Here is a 13,589-nt window from a genome sequence, read left to right as displayed (position 1 = left end):
CTGGGGCCAGTAGTCCAGGATGCCTGGGCCACGCTGAGGACAGCCTCCTGGACTCAGGTGCACAGCCCCGGACTCTGCCGCCTACTGTGGCCCTGCTCTGCTCCAGCATAAGCAGCTTCTTGCCAGCCACTTGCAGCTCTGGGACTTCACGGGTGGAAGGGCACTGTCCCCCCAGAGCCAGTAGGAAAGCCCAGGCAGGCAAGGGGCACCCAGTGCAGATGCTGGACACCCCAAAGTGAGCTCCAAACCCCCCTCAGCCCCTGTGCTGTCTCCAGAAGGAGCTTTCCGTTGTCCCTCCCTGTCCCTACTGCTTTCATCCGACCTCAGCAGTTTAGGCTTAGGCTAACCTCAGAAACCTTCCCTGGCCCCCCACCCCGGGCTTGAGGTGCATTCCTGGAACTGAGGGTGGGGGCAGGGAGGAGGAGAACAATGGGCTGGGTGTGGTCATTGGCAGAGGAAGGCCGGGGACCTCCAGTGTCACCAGGGGAGGTTTCAGTTTACCTCTAAGCCCTGCCAGGGGGTCCGCTGTCTTGGTCTGCCTTTCCCAAGGTGACAGACAGCCTTCCTCCAGTGTCCCCAGTGAAGGCCTGGGCAGAGCCAAGGATGGGGGGTGGGGGTGGGGACAATGGGGCGGGGGCAGGTGGATGGAGGGGAGCTGAGCACCAGCTGAGCACCACCTGGGTTCTAAGGTTCTTGGGAATTTGGGTTCAAGAAACACTGTGTCACTCTGAGATCCTTTAACAAGAGGTTTCCAAATTCTCAGTTTCTTCCATCAAAAGTGGAGCCCAGCGCAGTGGCTCACTTGGTTAATCATCCGCCTGTAGCACCGGCATCCCATATGAGCGCCGGGTTCTAGTGCCGGTTGCCCCTCTTCCAGTCCAGCTCTCTGCTGTGGCCAGGGAAGGCAGTGGAGGATGGGCCCCTGCACTCACAAGGGAGACCAGGAGGAGGAACCTGGCTCCTGGCTTCTGATCGGCACAGCGGCCATGGTGGCCATTTCGGGGGTGAACCAACAGAAGGAAGACTTTTCTCTCTGTCTCTCTCTCTCTCATTGTCTATCTGTCAAAAAAAAAAAAAAAAAAAAAGTGGAGCCCAAGTCCTCTGATTTTCCACGTGGGTTCACTTTTGTGACTTGTTTCGACTCTAGACTGTGGTGGAGTCACACACACTGTGACACCTGAGACTCTCTGATAAGGGCCTGTTGGAGCCACCTGGCGCTCTTCCTGGGAACACTTGCTGTTTTGTTTTGTTTTACTTGTTTTGTTTTTTAAGATTTATTTGAGAGACAGAGGCAGAGAGAAAGATAAGTCTTTCATTTGCTGGTTCACTCCCCAGATGGCTGCAACGGCCGGAGCTGTGCCAATCCAAAGCCAGAAGCCAGGAGCTTCCTGCAGGTCTCCCATGTGGGTGCAGGGGCCCAAACACTTGGGCCATCTTCTACAGATTTTCCAGGCCATAGCAGAAAGCTGGATCAGAAGTGGAGCAGCCAGGACTTGAACTGGTGCCCAAATGGGATGCCGGTGCTGCAGGCAGCAGCTTTACCTGCTATGTCACAGCGCTGGCCCCATACACTTGCTGTCTTTTACCCCAGCCACCACGCTGTGCTGTGCAGAGGCTCCAGCAACACCTACTAACACTCTCTTGCCCAGCTGAGGTTCCAGTCAACAGCCTGCAGGCATCAAGTACCAGGCCTTCTACACAATTTCAGGGCCAGCCGCCAGGAGACTGCTCTGCATCAGAGACTCCAGGCAGGAACCTCCCAGCTGAGCCCAGCCAATCCCCAGAACCACAAGAGAGAGTACCCATAATGCCAGCAGACCTGGGGTGATTTGTTACTCAGCACAAGATGCATATAGCATGCCTCCTGCCTCTCTCGTGGTATCCATTCCCTGGGTTGATTTTATCTTTATTGTATGAACATCAGGTTTGTTTTGATTATCAAAGTGAAACATGCTGATGTAGAATGAACCTAAGTGATGGGGCTGGTGCTGTGGCTCACTTGGTTAATCCTCCGCCTGTGGCGCCAGCATCCAATATGGGCGCTAGATTCTAGTCCCAGTTGCTCCTCTTCCAGTCGAGCTCTCTGCTGTGTCCCACGAAGGCAGTGGAGGATGGCCCAGGTGCTTGGGCCCCTGCACCTGCATGGGAGACCAAGAAGAAGCACCTGGCTCCTGGCTTTGGATCGGCGCAGCACACCGGCCGTGGCAGCCATTAGGCGGGTGAACCGACGAAATGGAATACCTTTCTCTCTGTCCTCTCTGTCTCTCTCTCTCTCACTATCTGACTCTCCCTGTCAAATAAAAGAAAAAAAAAGATATAGGAAGAGAGAAAAAAGATGATGCCTAACCTCTCTTTAAAAAAAAAAAAAAAAAAGAATGAACCTAAGTGTCCATCGATGAATGGGTAAGGAAAATGTGGTACATATACACGATGGCATAATATTCAGTGATAAAGTAGATGAAATATGTCATTTTCAGGAACTGGAGGTCATTGTGTTAAGCACAGAAGGGCTGCAAACTGCATGTTCTCACTTAGATGTGGACACTAAAATGTTGCTCTGCAAGAAGCAGTGAATTCAGCAGTGGTTACCAGAGCCTGGCAGGGGTATGGTGAGGGGAAGGTGGGGGAGGCGGGTTAATGAGTGCAGGGCTGTGGGGTAACTATGGTGACAACAGTAATTGTCTATTTCCAGATAGCTGGTAGAGAGGATCTTGAATGTTCCCAACACAAAGAAATGATAGCTGTCTGAGGTGATGGTTATGCCCGTCTTCCTAACTTGAACACTCTGTGCTGCACACATGTATTGAAAGGTCACAGTGAGGAGCCAGTGCTGTGGCGTAGCGTGTAAAGCTGCCGCCCACAGTGCCAGCATCCCATACAGGCACCAGATTGAGTCCTGGCTGTTCCATTTCTGATCCAGCTCTGCTATGGCCTGGGAAAGCAGTGGAAGATGACCCAAGTACTTGGGCCCTTGCACCCACGTGAGAGACCCAGAAGAAGCTCCTGGCTCCTGGCTTCAGATCAGCCCAGCTCTGGCTTTTGCATCCACCTGGAGAGTGAACAAGCGGAAGAAAGACCTCTCTCTTTCTCTCTCTGCCTCTCTCTCTTTCTGTATAACTCTGACTTTCAAATAAATAAATCTTAAGGAAAAAAAAAGTGTACTTAAAAAGAAAAAAGAAATGTCACAAGGTATTCTGTAAATACGCACAACTACTATGTGTCAATTAAAATTGTGTATATTTATAAAAGAATCCCAGGGCTCCCATGGTGGTGCAGCACGTGCAGCTACACTGGTTTCACATATTGGAGCACTGGTTGCAGTCCTGGCTGCTCCACTTCTGATCCAGCTCCCTGCTAATGAACCTGGGAAGGGAGCAGATGATAGCCCAAGTGCTTGGGAACCTGCCACCCATTTGGGGAGACCCAGATGGAGATCCAGGCTCTTGGCTTCAGCCCAGCCCAGCCCTGGCTTTTGTGGCCATCTGGGGAGTGAACCAGCAGATGGAAGATTGATCTCTTTCAGTCTCCCCCCACCTCTTTCTGATACTCTGCCTTTCAAATAAATCAATATATCTTAAAAAAAAAAAAGGGGGGGGGTCCTAAGTAACAAAAAATGATAAATGCTTGAAATGTATTTATTAGTTCCCCTTGGTCCAGTCATCACATAGTGAATAAAATATATTGAATTATCACACTGTGCCCCACAAGTACAGTTATTATTATTTTTTTTAATATTTGACAGGTAGAGATAGAAGACAGAAAGATCTTCCTTCTGTTGATTCACCCCCCAAATGGTCGCTATGGCTGGTGCTGTGCTGATCTGAAGCCAGGTGCTTCCTCCTGGTCTCCCATGCGAGTACAGGAGCCCAAGCACTTGGGCCATCCTCCACTGCCCTCCTGGGCCACAGAAGAGAGCTGGACTGGAAGAGGAGCAGCCAGGACTAGAACCTGGCACCCATATGGGATGCCGGTGCTGCAGGCGGAGGATTAACCAAATGAGCCATGGTGCCGGCCCCAAGTACAATTATTTTTTATAAAGATTTATTTACTTATTTGCAAGTCAGAGTTACACAGAGAGAGGAGAGGCAGAGAGAGAGAGAGAGGTCCTCCATCCGCTGGTTCACTCCCCAATTGGTTGCAATGGCCAGAGCTGCGCCGATCCAAAGCCAGGAGCCAGGAGCTTCTTCCAGGTCTCCCACGTGGGTGCAGGGGTCCAAGGACTTGGGCCATCTTCCACTGCTTTCCCAGGCCATAGCAGAGAGCTGGATTGGAAATGGTGCAGCTGGGTCTCAAACGGGCGCCCATATGGGATGCCGGCACTTCAGGCCAGGGCGTTAACCTGCTACGCCACAGTGCCAGCCCCAATACAATTGTTTTTTAATTAAACTTTTTTAATGTTTGAAGAGAAAAACAGAAACATTAAAAAATTCAGGAAATACTGAAGAAAAAAAAAATCTGAAGACCTACCTCCCAGAGATAATCACTGGCATAGTAGGTGCTCGATAAATGTTCTGGATGAGGTGAGTGAGCCTGATGAGCAGAGCATGCTAGGCTTGGCTCCCCTCCTTTAACAAGTCATGCAGTCAAATGGCAAGAATGGGCCTAGTGAAGGGGTGGGGGGCTGTGGGGCAGAAACACCGTGCCTTGCATATCCCTTGGTGACATCTGGATTAGACTAGTAACACCTGGCAACACCTGGGCAAAGGTGGATGAAGAGTTTGGGGGATGCCACAAGCCCTGGCCAACATCATATGGGCCAATCTCAAGGAAACCCAACTATTGAAATGGAACTATTGTTTTTGTGATTTAAAAAAAATTATTTATTTATTTGATAGGCAGAGAGGGGGAGACAGAGGAGATATTCCATCCACTGGTTTACTCCCCTAAATGGCTGCACAGGCTGGGGCTGGGCCAAGCCAGTCAGGAGCCTAGAACTCCACCTGCGTCTCCCACATGGGTACAGGGCCCAGGTCCTTGGGCCATCTTCCAGTGCTTTCCCAGGTGCTTTAGCAGGGAACTGGATCAGAACTGGGGCAGCTGGGACTCGAACCAGTGCTCTGATATGGACTTAACCTGCTACCCCACAACACAAGCCCCCAGAACTATTGGTTTTGAAGCCAAAGCCTGGTGTGCCCATGTAGAGAAACTAGTTAATCAGTGCAGCTGGGCAAACAGAGCAGGTGACCCCAGGGACCTCCTCTGGGTGTCCCAGCTCTGCCCATGTCCACTGCCCCTGGTTCCAGTCTCACCTACAAATGCCTCTTTAGGACCACACAGGGCCAGGCCTTGCAGCAGCCCCCCCTCCCGGCCTCCAGGAGCTCAGGTGCTGGATGCATGAATGAATGCCTATGGATTGACTTGTTATGGGGCCTGTGTTCAGTGATCTGATGCTAAATGATTTGGTTTATGTGGTCTTGCATTTTTCATAGCAAATCCATTGAACACCAGTCTTATGAGCCTGGGTATGTTTCCTAGGGACACTTAACAAAGTACCACAAACTGGGTGACTTAGAATATTCTTGTCCTGCCGTTCTGAGGCTGGGTGTCTGACAGGAGGGTGTCAGCAGGGCCCTGTCCTTTAAGGCTCTGCAGGAGACTCCTTTCTTGTCTCCCTGACTTCCGGAATTTACTGCAACTCTGTGGTGTGCCTTGGCTGACAGGTGCATCACTCTAGCCCCAGCCTGCGCTGTCACGTGGTGGTCTTTTCCCTCTGGGTCCTCACATCTTTTCCCCTCTGTGCGAGTTGGTCTCTGTGTCCTGATTTACCCTTTGAGTGCAGGGGTCATGTAGGGTGAGGGCCCACCCTCACGACCTTATCTTAACTCAAGGTCATATTCTGAGTGCTGACATTTCAATATAACTTTACGGGGAAAGCAGTGCAATCCGCAACAGCTTGGATGACACAAGTCCATTCCTGAGACACAGGACGCTGAGCCAAAGGCTTCCAAGCCAATGCGACGAGGGTGAGAAGCAAGCTTCGGGGGATTCGCCAGATTGCTACTGGAGCTCCCGCCTCGCTCCACCAGGGGTCTTTGGGGATCCCCGATGTACCAGACATACCGTGATGAGCCTACCACCCAATCTGAGGAGCCCCTGTGATTGTCCCCTGAATCTGTCTCGTGTGGTGCACCCATCGCTGTGTGTCACAGCTCCAGCAAGGGCAGGGTCCTCACGAATCTTGCCCGCACCTGTATCCCCGGCACCCAGCACAATGCCTCAATAAGCACGGATCGAATGAGTGTATGAGACTGGCTTGCTGGAAGGAAACAAGTTCCAGAAACCTCCCTTTGCGCCACTGTGGGTGGAAGGGCAGACGGAAGTGGAAGGGATGAGGGAGGTGGCCCCGGCTGTCACATAGAATGCATGTGAGATTTGGTTTGTGCAAGTTTCCACCTGAAAGCAAAATGCCGCTGGAGGCTTGCAGGGAGATAAGGCTTTCAGGTCTGGTGATAACAGCGCCCCTGGGAGCCAGGGAGGCGCTGCGTAGGGATCAGTGTGCACCCCCACCCGTCACAGAGCCAGGGAGGTAAATATAGAACAACATGAAAGCTGCCGGCAGCCTGCCCCAGCCCCTCCTTTCCAGCTGTGCGATGGTCACTTGTGACCGAGCCCTGCTGCTTCGCTGCCCCCTCCCAGGCCTGTCTTGCCCACTGTACCTTTCCTTCCTGGCGCCCAGAGTGGGACCAGGTGCCAAGGGACAGTGAGAACAGAGGGGACATGGGTACTTGGCAAGCTCCCTTGCAAGAAACAGTCACCCAGACTGCTTGCTGCCCAAGAAACACAGGCAGCAAACCCTATTCGGTGCTGCAAGATCTATCAGCCTCCTGCCAGGCAGGCCTCCAAGTCCCAGTGACCACCCCCAGCAGCTCCGAGGGAGAGAACTGTCACCATGCCAACCATACTAACCATGATCAAGGTCATGCAGCTCAGCAGTGGAGCTCAAGGCTCTGTGTGTCCAAAGCCTGTGCTCTGAGCACTCCACCACCGGCCCTCCCAGTCCACCAGGCTGGGAACGTCTCTGTGAATCTCCACTTTTGTGGCTCAGAAAAGATTTGTCTGAAGCCAATGACATGGCACGGTGGGCTTTGTGTGTTCTGTTTTGCAGTCAAGGAATCAAGGCTCGGAGAGGTGGAACACGTTGTCCAAGGACTCAAAATGGCAGAGTTGGGATAGGAACCTAGGTTCGAGGCTGCTAAACCCGTGCCTTTCCTACTACCCTCTGGCCCTTTCCAGAAGCCCTCCTGCACCTGCTCTTCTCCCCTAGTCTTAAGGGTCTCTGTGCAACCCACCAGGGCTTTTTTTTTTTTTTTTTTTTAAAGATTTGTCTATTTATTTGAAAGGCAGGGTTATGGAGAGACAGGGGAGAGACAGATCCATATTCCAGTTGCTGGTTCACTCCCCAGATGGCTGCAACTCCCAGGGCTACACCAGGCTGAAGCCAGGAGCTGGCAGTTTCATCTGGTTCTCCCGAGTGGGTGGCAGGGACCTAAACACTTGAGCCATCCTCTGCTGCTTTCCTAGGCCATTAGCAGGGAGCCGGATCAGAAGTGGAGCAGCCATGACATGAACTGGGACCCCGGCATTTCAGGAGGCGGCTTTACCTGCTGTATCACAATGCTACCCCCCCACACCAGGGCTTCTTGACCGTGACTGGTCAGCCACAGATCCTGCGTGCTGGTAGCCATGGAATGTGAGCGGTTCTCCCACCCCAGGGCTACATTCCTTGGAAATAAGAAGCTGAACAGAGACAGTGCTTAAGACGTAGCTTGAGACACTTGTGACCCATGTTGGTGTGCCTGGGTGTGAGTCCCAGTTCTGTTCCCAATGCCGGCTTCCTGCTAATGCACACCCCAGGAGGCAGCAGGTGATGGCTCAGGTAGCTGGATCCCTACCACCCACGTGGGAAACCCTGGATTGAGATCCTGGGCCCCAGCTTGGCCTTGGTCCAGCCCTGGCCATTGTGGACATTTAAGAAGTGAATTAGTGGGGGCCGGCACTGTGGTGCAGAGGGTTAACGCCCTGGCCTGAAGCACTGGCATCCCATATGGGTGCCGGTTTGAGACCTGGTTGCTCCATTTCCGATCCAGCTCTCTGCTATGGCCTGGGAAAGCAATGGAAGATGGCCAAGTCCTTGGGTCCCTGTACCTGCGTGGGAGACCCGGAAGAAGCTCCTAGCTTCAGATTGGCATAGCTCTGGCCGTTGTGGCCAACTGGGGAGTGAACCATCGGATGGAAGACCTCTCTCTCTCTCTCTCTCTCTCTCTCTAATTCTAACTTTCAAGTAAAAAATAAATAAATCTTAAAAAAAAAAAGAAAGAAATGAATTGGTGGATGGGATATCTCCATCCCTCTCTGCTTTTCAAATAAAAATAGGTTTTTTTTTTTTTATAGGGTGGTCCTGCTGGGCTGACTGGGTGGCATTTAGGTATGAAAATGGGCTTTGTATAGCCAAGGCCCAGATGGAGAGAGACCTCAGATGACCATAGCTCTCAGGGGCCTTTTGCTAAATTGAGTGTGAGAATACTCTGCAGATAGCAAAGGCAGGCTGACGAGGCCCTGGGGTGAGACACCCTTGGAGCTGACCCTGGAGCTCCAGTTGGCTGTGGGGGGAGGGGACGGCCGAAGAGGAGCAGGGGGGCCCAGGGTTTGGAAGCCTGTGTTCTAAAGTCAGTCTGCTTGGATCTAGCCTGGTGCCTGTAGTTGTCATTATGGCCCTGGCAGCATTTGCTGGGCCATGTTACACTGTCTCCATATTACCCTCTCTCCATGTCATTTAGCTGTGGCCACAACACTGTGTCACAGCACCAGCACCACACCACAGCAGGCATGAAATGAGCTCCGTGGCTTTTGGGGGCCAGCTGGTGCACAGTCTCCCTAGTTTGTACTGATTTTCAAGTTCCTTTGGGAAATAGAACATGCAGAGCAAAGCCATGGATATTATTGTTGAGGATTAGCTGAGTAAAAGTGGTGGGCCCGGGCTGGGCAGTGTTGCTCAGTGGGTTAGGGTGCAGCTTGGGACACCTGCATCCCATAGCAGAGTGCAAGTCCAGGCTGCCCTGCTTCCAATCCAGCTTCCTGCTAATGTACTTGGGAAGGCAGCAGAAGATGGCCCAAGTACCTGGGAGACCAGGATGAAGTTCCTGGCTCCTGTTTCAGCCTGGTCCAGCTCTGACTCTTGTGGCCATTTGGGGAGTGAACCAGTAGATGCAAGATTTTTCTGTGTCTCTCCCGGTCTGTCTGTCACTCTGCCTTTCAAGTAAAACAAATAAATCTTTAAACACAAGCAGGGAGGTCATCGGAATGAACTTAGGTAAACAGCAACATGAGGGCTGAGCGGTCATGGCAAAAATGGCGATGGTGGCACCGGTGGGGCCTGCTCAAGTTCTGGTTTCTGATTCAGCCAACAATCTTTTTCTCCTCTTGGTTGCTTTGACACACTGGACACTGGGCCAGTATAGTCACCATGTCACCTACTGCCTCAGAAGTCTTTTCATCCCCATTTAAGGATAAAAATCCTGACGGTCAAGTGACTAGCCTGGTTGCCGACTCCAAGGTCAGTGGTGTGGGGCTGCTAGGGACAGGGAGACATGGGGCGGGGATGGGGCGTTGTCTCTGCAAACAGCTCGGAGAGGCTAGGCTTGGGGAGGGGGTCCGTCCTGGCCCAGCGACTGAGCTGTGCCCTCAGAGGAAGCACCTGTCCCCCTGAGCACTTGGTAGAGCTGTGCTGAGGATGCCTGGAGTGACAGCTGCACATTTTGGTCCAGGTTTACGAGCTCAAAATCTCAGGGAAAGCATATCTGTCCATAACAGCAGTGGCTCCCAGATGTCCCATTTTGTCTGGCACCCAGTCAAGTTGCTTCCGAGAGCTTGCAGGATGATTTCAAGTGCAGGGACTTTTCTTCATCACACAGAACGTTCTGGTTTCTGACTCCGAACTTCCCCTGTGTCCCACTGCTCCCTCTTCTCTCCTCTGGTTGTCCTAACCCCATCTGTCCACGCTGCCATGTCCAGAGTCCCTCATAAACAGCAGGCAGTGTGATCGATCTACAATCAAAGAAAGTGGCAAGTTGAGAACAGAGATGAGTGACAGACAGGTGTAGGGGACATCTCCTGTGCCTCCTCACTCGTCCTTGGGCCACACCAGTCGCTGGGCTGGGACCACATCCTGCGAGCCCCATCCTTGTGGGGCAGCTCCCAGCTGTGCTGGCCTCCTGCACACGCTTCGCCTCTTACTGCTCCCCCTGCGACTTCCCTTTTGCTACTGTGGTGTGAGGTGAGGGGGATGCTCCTGCCCCCAAACCTGGCTATGCAGAAGAGTTGACTCCCTGTGGGACCGGCAGGTCACTCCTCCCTTCCCCGATGGCCTTGCCCTCCTTCTGGGCCTTGTGTTCTGCGATGTTTGAACATGATTTGGCTCCTGAGCCCCTGCGAATGTCCAAGCTCCAGAATCGTATGCTAGTGGTACTAAGCGAGCAAAAATGTAACCCAATGACAGGCTTAGGCTTTTGGAGGCGATTAGGTGGGATTAGGCTGCCAGGATAAGGCAGGAGAGACATAGTCTGCGCCCTCCAACTCGTCAAGTGGTGCTACCTTGGGACTCTTGCAGCAAGAAGCCATCACTGGAGGCCTAGGCAGTGTGGCTCCCTGGATCCTGGACTGTGAGCCTGCAGCCCCAGGCACTTTGCTACAGCCACGAGGAGCTGACTGGCAGCCTCCCTTTGCCCCGTACCTGCTGCTGGACCGTCCATCACAATCTGGTAGCTTGGGAGCTTTCCCTTTAGCTGTGCCTCCTGAGAAACCAGGCTCAGACACTAGGGAAATGCAAAGAAAAATGAGTTTCAGGGTCTGGCATTGTGCTGCAGTGGGTTAAGCCACTGCTGGCAACACCGGCATCCCGTATCAGAGCACCATTGAGTCCTGGCTGCTTCTATTTCCCATCCAGCTCCCTGCTAATGCACCTGGGAAAGCAGCAGAGGATGACCCAAGTGCTTGGGCTCCTGACACACACGTGGGAGATCTGGAAGAAGCTCCTGGCTTTAGCCTGGGCCAACCCTGGCCATTGTGGCCATTTGGGAAGTGAACCAGCAGATGGAAGATTCTCTCTCTCTCTCTCTCTCTCTCTCTCTCCCTCCCTCCCTCTTGCTATTGCTCTTTTTTTTAAAGATTTTTTATTTATTTATTTGACAGGTAGAGTTACAGACAGTGAGAGAGAGGACAGAGAGAAAGGTCTTCCATCCAATGGTTCACCCCCGAAATGGCCTCAATGGCTTGAGCTATGCCAATCCGAAGCCAGGAGCCAGGAGCCTCTTCCTGACCTCCCACGTGGGTGCAGGGGCCCAAGCACCTGGGCCATCCTCCACTGCCCTCCCAGGCCACAGCAGAGAACTGGACTGTAAGAGGAGCACCCGGGACTAGAACCCGGTGCCTATATGGGATGCCGGTGCCGCAGGTGGAGGATTAACCTACTGTGCCACAGCACTGGCCCCTATTGCTCTGTCTTTCAAGTAAATAAATAAATGATTTCAAGGTAAAAGTGCGTTGCGTTGTTCCGACGTGAAGATGAGGTAAGGAAGGTAATTGTAACAGAGGCTGCACACCCTGATAAAATAGTGCCCACCACGTTGTTAGGAGTTAGACTTTGGGGGCCGGCGCTGTAGGTGTAACAGGTAAAGCCGCTGCCTGCAGTGCTGGCATCCCATTTGGGTGCCAGTTTGAGTCCTGGCTGCTCCACTTATGATCCAGCTCTCTGCTATGGCCTGGGAAATCAGTGGAAGATGGCCCAGGTCCTTGGGCCCCTGCACCCGCGTGGGAGACCCAGAGGAGGCTCCTGGCTCCTGGCTTTGAATTGGTGCAGCTCCGGCTATTGCGGCCACTTGGAGAGTCAACCAGCAGATGGAAGACCTCTCTCTCTGCCTCTCCTTTCTGTATGTAACTCTGACTTTCAATTAAATAAATAAATCTTTAAAAAAAAAAGAGAGAGAGAGAGAGAGAGTTAGGCTTTGGAGCTGGCATCCTGGGTTCATATCGCAGTTTGCTACTTCGCTTTGTAATCGTGGAAAGTTACTCATCCTTTCTGTGCCTTGACTTATCTAGTGATAAGATGGGACATTAATCAAATAAAACTAGGAGTCGGCATAGTGTGGTGAATTAAGCTGCGCCTTGGGACGGCAGCATCACATGTGAGCAACTGTTCAAGTCCCGGCTGCTCCACCTCTGTCCAGCTCCCTGGTAATGCACTGGGAAGGCAGTGGAAGATGGCCCAAGTGCTTGTGCCCCGCACCCACATGGGAGACCAGGATGGAGTTCCAGGCTTCTGGCTTTGACCTGGTCCAACCCCAGTCATCTGGGAAAGAATGAGCAGATGGAAGATCTTCCTCTCTTTTTCTCCCTCTGTCACTCTTTCAAATAAATTCTTTTTAAAAAAAATATGAAGTGCCTGGCATCATAATTTCTTACCTTTTTATAGCTAACAGTCTACTGTGTCGGGCTGGCGCTTTGGCACAATGGGTTAAAATCCTGGTCTAAAGTGCCAGCATCCCATATGGGCGCCGGTTCGAGTCTTGACTGTTCTACTCTACTTCCGATCCAGGTCCCTGCTGAAGTGCCTGGGAAAGCAGCAGAAGATGGCCAAATCCTTGGGCCCCTGCTCCTGCATGGGAGACCCAGAAGAAACTTCTGGTTCCTGACCAATGCAGCCATTTGGGGAGTGAACCAGCTGATGGAAGACCTCTCTCTCTGTCTCTACTTCTTTCTGTAACTCTCTTTCAAATAAATAAAAATCTTTTAAAAATAATCTCTCATGTGTATTTACCACATTCTGTTTACCCATTCATCTGTCACATTCATCTGTGATGGACATTTGGGTTGTCTCCACATTTTTATCAGTATGAATAATGTTCTGTGAATATGGATGGACAGATATCTGTCCCAGTCTCTGCTTTCAAGTGTTTTTTAAAACAATGTTTATTGGGGCCAGCATTGTGATGTAGTGGATAAAACAGCCACCTACAATGTTGCTATCCCACATGGGTGCCGGTTCATGTCCTGGCTGCTCCACTTCTGATCCAGCTCCCTGCTATGGCCTGGGAAAGCAGTGGAGGATGGCCCAAGTGTTTGGGCCCCTGCACCCACGTAGGAGACCTGGAAGAAGCTCCTGGCTCCTGGCTTTGACCTGGCCCAGTCCTGATTGTTTGGGTCATCTGGGGAGTAACCAGTGGATGGAAGATTGATCTCTCTCTCCACCTCTCCCTCTTTCTTTTTTTTTTTTTAAATGAGTTTGCTTTTTTTTTTTTAATTTTAATTTTTTTTTTACAGGCAGAGTGGATAGTGAGAGAGAGAGACAGAGAAAAAGGCCTTCCTTTTTGCCGTTGGTTCACCCTCCAATGGCCGCTGCGGCCAGCGCATCGTGCTGATCTGAAGCCAGGAGCCAGGTGCTTCTCCTGGTCTCCTATGCAGGTGCAGGGCCCAAGCACTTGGACCATCCTCCACTGCCTTCCTGGGCCAAAGCAGAGAGCTGGCCTGGAAGAGGGGCAACCGGGATAGAATCCGGTGCCCCAGCCGGGACTAGAACCCAGTGTGCCGGTGCTGCA

General features: G+C 52.1%; 1 protein-coding gene across 2 annotated transcripts in view; it reads left to right on the top strand.

Moving 5' to 3' along the window:
* BNIP1 (BCL2 interacting protein 1) overlaps positions 1 to 12,678 on the top strand; it is a 37,379-nt gene extending 24,701 nt beyond the window's left edge. The window contains exon 7 of one of the 2 annotated variants that reach the window (XR_009865743.1): positions 12,590 to 12,678. The gene's annotated coding sequence lies outside the window, so the exon portion shown is untranslated. Of the gene's footprint in view, positions 1 to 2,920; positions 3,119 to 12,589 lie in introns of those variants that run through there. The other variant, XR_009865742.1, reaches the window with a different exon arrangement.
* Positions 12,679 to 13,589: the final 911 nt, after the last annotated feature.

This window comes from Lepus europaeus, chromosome 4 (assembly GCF_033115175.1).
Source record: "Lepus europaeus isolate LE1 chromosome 4, mLepTim1.pri, whole genome shotgun sequence".
Taxonomy (NCBI): domain Eukaryota; kingdom Metazoa; phylum Chordata; class Mammalia; order Lagomorpha; family Leporidae; genus Lepus; species Lepus europaeus.
This window is presented reverse-complemented; position numbering and strand designations above follow the sequence as displayed.